We start from the raw sequence: 6,000 nt of genomic DNA on the forward strand, positions 1-6,000 counted from the left end.
ATCTACATTTTTGCTTGTTCATGTAACATGATGAACCAAAGATTGTATTGGCAATAAAAACAACTGGTGTGTATTTCTTTTATAACCATAAATATCTGTCTCCCCAACTGGTTTTTTCTTTAAATGAAACAGTTTACATCAATCCATGAGTATATGAGTGTGGTGTCTACACTGACTGGTCCTACATTAGGTTGGGTGTGTGTGGAATAGGATTTGGGGGTCTCAGAAACTCAGACTTCCTGTGCAGACTTCTCTTGTTCATGTCTCATCTATAGATTCCACTACCCTATGTCTCTTTTGTTAAATTTTTGACTAATTTACGCCTTTCAGAAATTGACAAAAATCTTCTGTTCATTGGTGTGTCCCCATTCTTTTTTCTATTACAGAATTTTTCATCTATGTACATCATTTCTGTCAATTTAGTGTCATGTTGGGAAAGATCTAAAATATATATCTCTGCCAAAACCACATATTAGACAAGTTATTCTGCAAATTTTTAGAAAGTAAACTATAAAATTATGTATGTATTTCTTAATATTTACCTGTGGAGGATGACATCAAAATGCTAAGTTCATCCAGTTGTCTGGACTAATGCTGAAGGTAGATTAACCACCCCTTTAAAGTAATACTGTTATAACATAAACACCCTTTCTTATGAACATACTGATTTTCTTACTTGGAGATTTAAAAGAATTCATAGTACCTCTTTCAGAATACATATTTGTCTTCATCATGTTATACCCATTGAGATGTTGTTGACAACATTATCCTAGACTGTGCTCAAAGAATCACCACACTTAGTACTTAGGTAAAATCAAATACCAGGGGCACCTGGGTGGCTCAGTGGGTTAAATCCTCTGCCTTCAGATCGGGTCATGATCCCAGGGTCCTGGGATTGAGCCCCACATGGGCTTCCTGCTTAGCAGGGAGCCTGCTTCCTCCTCTCTCTCTCTGCCTGCCTCTCTGCCTACTTGTGATCTCTGTCAAATAAATAAATAAAATCTTAAAAAAAAAAAAACCCAAAAACAAAAACCAAAAAGCAGATACCAGTGGTAGGCAGCTAAAATGGTGGAGTAGTAGGAGGACCCTAAGCTTTCTTTGACCATGAAACACAACTAGATTAATAGCAAATCATTGTGAATACCCAAAAGATCTATCTGAGGATTGACAGAACAAACTGCACACAACTAGAGGAAGAAAAGAGGGCATTATCCTGCAAGTGGGGGTGCAGAACTGCAGTTTGGGGGAGAAACGGATCACGGGTGCTGTGGAGCGAAGGGAGCCCTTGTCACAGAGAAAGGTGAGAAAAAGAAAGAAGAGAGAGAGAATGAGATAAGGAAAGAGGAGCACACAGGGGGTTGCACAAGGAAAACACCTTCCCAAAGCCATTCACTAGAACAAAGAAAAAGGTTGCTTTCTATGAGTTTTTACAACCACTGGGGCTCAAAGACTGGCGTTTATAAAGGTCTGTGGTATGGTTGGCGTGGAGCCCTGGGGGCATTGCAGTGCTCCTGTGGAGAAGGTGGGCAGATAGCCCGGGGCAAAAGACATGAACTGAGAATCCCCTGGGACACTCAGAGAGATGATTCCTCCTTCTTGGAGTGACCTGGATAAGATGAAATGGTCTCTTCATGGAGAATAGAGCCTGAGCATCATTTCCTAACACCACCCTTCAGCACAGGTGAAGAGGTACTTACTGAGGGTCATTAACCTGGACACTGTTTCTTTGCTGTGCTTTGCTGTGCAAAACCCATGCTCCTGTGCTTTGATGTGATTGCCCCTCTGGGTCAAGTTGCAGTAGGTCCAGCAAGACAAGACCCTGTCACAAAGAACAAGTGGGTATCATGCCATGCCAGGTCCTTAAAGTTTGGAGTTTTAAAACTCCAAAGCCTTTGTGTGAAGGCTTCCTGGACAGAAGCAGGTGTGAACTCTCCTCTCTGGTGACAAGGAAAAGGCTGGTGCCATTTCCCTCCCACGCTGTTCAGCATAAACTAACTTCAATAAGTAGTACCATGCCAACACTGGTGGCCGAAGCTGCTTACACCAAACAGCACCCCCACCCAAAATCTGCTAGCACTGCTTTTCTTGGGCAAGTGTGCCTGAGAACCAGAGCAGCGGGACACTCCCCACCCAAAGACCAGCACATCCCCTGCACATACCATATCTACTGACCATAGAGTTCTGCAAAACTTCAGCTCTAGTGGAAATAGCATCAGTTCTTTTTAACAAGCAAACCAGAGCACACCAAGTAAAAACTCACCATACTCTGGTCAAGGTCCAGACATTCCCCACTACAGGCAAGGAGAAACTGCAGAAGACTGAGCTGTGGGAAAGACACAGCAGCAGAGTATACACAGCAGACACCAGAGACACTTCCTGAAGTGCCAGGCCCTGGACAGCATATGACCTCTTCTTCATAAAGCCATTACTTTCAGGAATAATGTCACAGGCTTTGCAAACATACAGAAGGACACAGAGACCTAAACAAAATGCCAAGGTGGAAGAATTCATCCCAAAATAAATAACAAGGAAAGGTCACAGCCAGGGATCTAATCAAAACAGATAAAATATGCCTTATGCAGAATTTAAAGCAATCATATAAGGATACTAGCTGTGCTTGAGAAAAGCTTAAAAGACATCAAGGGGTCCCTCACCACTAAATAAAAGAGCTAGAAACTAATCAGGTCAAAATGAAAAATGGAATACCTGAGTTTTGAATCTGATTGAGTGTAATGACCACAAGGATGGAAGAAGCAGAAGAAGAATAAGCTGTATAGAGTTAAATTATGGAAAACCATGCAACTTCAAAGAAAAGGAAAAGAGAAGTCTTGGATCACAAAAGTAAATTTAGAGACTTCAGTGAGTCCATAAGGCATAATAACATTATATCATAGGAGTTCCAGAAGCAAAAAGAAGAAAACAAAGTACATATATTCCTTCATGGAAACCTTTCAGATTTCCAACTTTCAGACCTGTTTTCTCTTTGGCCACAGAGCCCATTCTGTCCTCCTTCAGGTGAGGTCAGAAGTGCCAGGGAACTGAGGACACACCTCCCCACCAAGAACAGACGTCAGCCAGTATTTATGTATAACTGCTATACAGTTCAGTCTTGAACAACACAGGTTTGAACTGCAGAGTGCCACTTACTTGTGAATTTATTTCAATAACTACATTCTGTACTATAAATGCATTTTCCTTTTGATTTTTATACTTACATAATTTTATTTTTTTAATTTTATTTTTTGTGTTCCAAGATTCATTGTTTGTGCATCATACCCAGTACTCCATGAAATACATGCCTTCCTTAATACCCACCACTAGGCTCAACATCCCCCAACCCTCTCCCCTTCAAAACCCCAGTTTCTTAGCATCAACAGTCTCTCATGGTTCATCCAAAGATACAGATTTAGTGAGATGAAGGGCCATATGTACCCCCAATGTTTCTTATGATTTTCTTTTTTTTTCTCAAGTAGCATTTAAAAAAAAAAATTATTTTCAGTGTTCCAGAATTCATTGTTTATACACCACACCCAGTGCTCCATACAATGTGTGCCCTCCATAATACCCACCAGCAGGCTCACCCAATTGCCCAGCCCCCTCCCATCCAAGTGCAATTTGAGCAAATTCTACCTGAAAACTTCCACAATCAAAGGAAGAAAACAGACATCCAAATCCAGGGGACACATAGAACCCCCACATCATCAACAAAAACAGGCCAACACCAGCACGTACCAGTTAAATTTGCAAAATACAGAGATAAAGAAAAAAATCCTAAAAGCAGCAGGACAGAAGAAGTCTCTCTTACAAGGGAAGAGAAATAAGGTTAGCAGCAGATGTCTCCACAGAAACTTGACAAGCCAGAAGAGAGTGCTAAGATGTATTCACTCTACTGAATGGGAAAAATATGGAGGCAAGAATGCTTTATCTAGCAAGGCTATCATTCAGAACTGAAAGTGACAAAAATTAAAGGATCTCATGACCACTAAACTAACCCTGCAAGGAATATTAAAGGGAACTGTGAGGGGAAGAGAAAAACCAAAAGCAACAAAGGCTAGTCGAGAAAAGAAAATGTCCAGAAACGATGACCAAAAGAAAAAGTAATGAAATGGCAGAAAATTTCTATCAATAATTACTCTCAATATAAATGGACTAAATGTACCAATCAAAAGAGATAAGTTTGGTTTCTTAAATTCCACACGAGTGAAATCATACTTTGTCTTTCTCTGACTGGCTTAGCATAATACACTCTAATTCCAACATAGGGAAAGGGAAGGAAAAATAAAATAAAATAAAAACAGAGAGTGAGACAGACCATAAGAGACTTTTAACTACTGATAACAAACAGAGGATTTCCTGGGAAAGAGGGTGTTACCAGGGGGGATAGGGTAAATAGGTCAACGACATTAAGAAGGGCATTTGATGTAATGAGCCCTGGGTGTTATATGCAACTGATGAATCACTAAATTCTACCCCCCAATTAATAATACATTACATGTTAACTAACCTGAATTTGAATAAAACAAAAAAAGTAGACCAAGGTATCAGAATAAATTTAAAGAGACACATCCATATGTTGCCTACAAGAGACTCATTTTAGACCTAAAGATACCTGAAGATTGACAGTGAGGGGATGGAGAAATATTTAGAACACAAAAGGATGACTAAAGAAAGCTAGAATAGCCATACTTTACCAGGAAAACTAGATTTTAAAACAAAGACTGTAAAAAGAGATGAAGAAGGTGACTGCATCCAAATAAAGGGATCTATCCAACAAGAAGATCTAACAAATGCAAATATTTATGCCTCAAATTTGGAAACACCCAAGTGTATAAAACAGTTAATAACAAACATAAAGGAACTCATTGGTACTAATAATAGTAGGGGGTTTTAACACCCCACTTACAGGAATGGACAGATCATCTAAGTAGAAAATCATCAAGGAAACAATGACATTAAATGACACAGTGGGCAAGATAAACTTACCAGATATATTCAGAACATTTCATTCTAAAACAGCAGAATACACGTTCTTTTTAAGTACACAAGGGCATTCCCCTTAATAGATTACATACTAGGTCACATATCAGGCTCAATAAGTACAAAAAGACTGCTATCATATCATTCCTATTGAAAGTTATAAAACTTGAAGTCAGTATCATGAAAAAATTTGGACAGGACACAAATAAATGGAGGATAAAGAACATCCTACTAAAGAATGAATATATCAACCAAGAAATAAAAGAATAAGTTAAAAAGTGCACTGAAAAAATGAAAAATGAAAATGCAATGATTCAAAACCTTTGGGAAGCAGAAAAAGAGGTCATAAAAGGGACATATATAGCAATGTATGCCTACATCGGGAAGCAAGAAAAATCTCAAATACACAACCTAATCCTAAACCTAAAGATGCTGGAAAAAGAACCACCAATGAAGCCTAAAGCCAGTGGAAAAAGGATATCATAAAGATGTGAGCAGAAATAAATGATATAGGAATGAAACAACCTAGTAGCACTGATCAATGAAACCAGGAGATGGTTCCATGAAAAAAATTAATAAAATTGATAATCTTCTAGCCAGACTTACCAAAGAGAAAAGAGAAAGAACCCTAGTAAATAAAATCACTAATGAGAGATGAGGAATCACAACCAACACTACAGAAATACAAACAATTATAAGAGCATATTATGGAAAATTATATGCCAAGAAATTGGGCAATTTGGAAGGCATGGGTACATCTCTAGAAACATATAAATACCAAAACTGAAAGAAGAAGAAATAGAAAACCGGAACAGGCCAATAACCAGGAAAGAAATTGTATCAGTAATCAAAAATCTCCCAGCACACAAAAGCCTGGGGAAGATGGCTTTACAGGGGAATTCTACCAAATACTTAAAGAAGAGTTAATACCTATTCTTCTCCTGCTATTCCAGAAAACAGAAATGCAAGAAAAACTTTGGAACTCATTCTATAAGGGCAGCATTACCTTGATCCCAAAACCAA

This window comes from Mustela nivalis (genome assembly GCF_964662115.1).
Source record: "Mustela nivalis genome assembly, chromosome: 1".
Lineage (NCBI taxonomy): Eukaryota > Metazoa > Chordata > Mammalia > Carnivora > Mustelidae > Mustela > Mustela nivalis.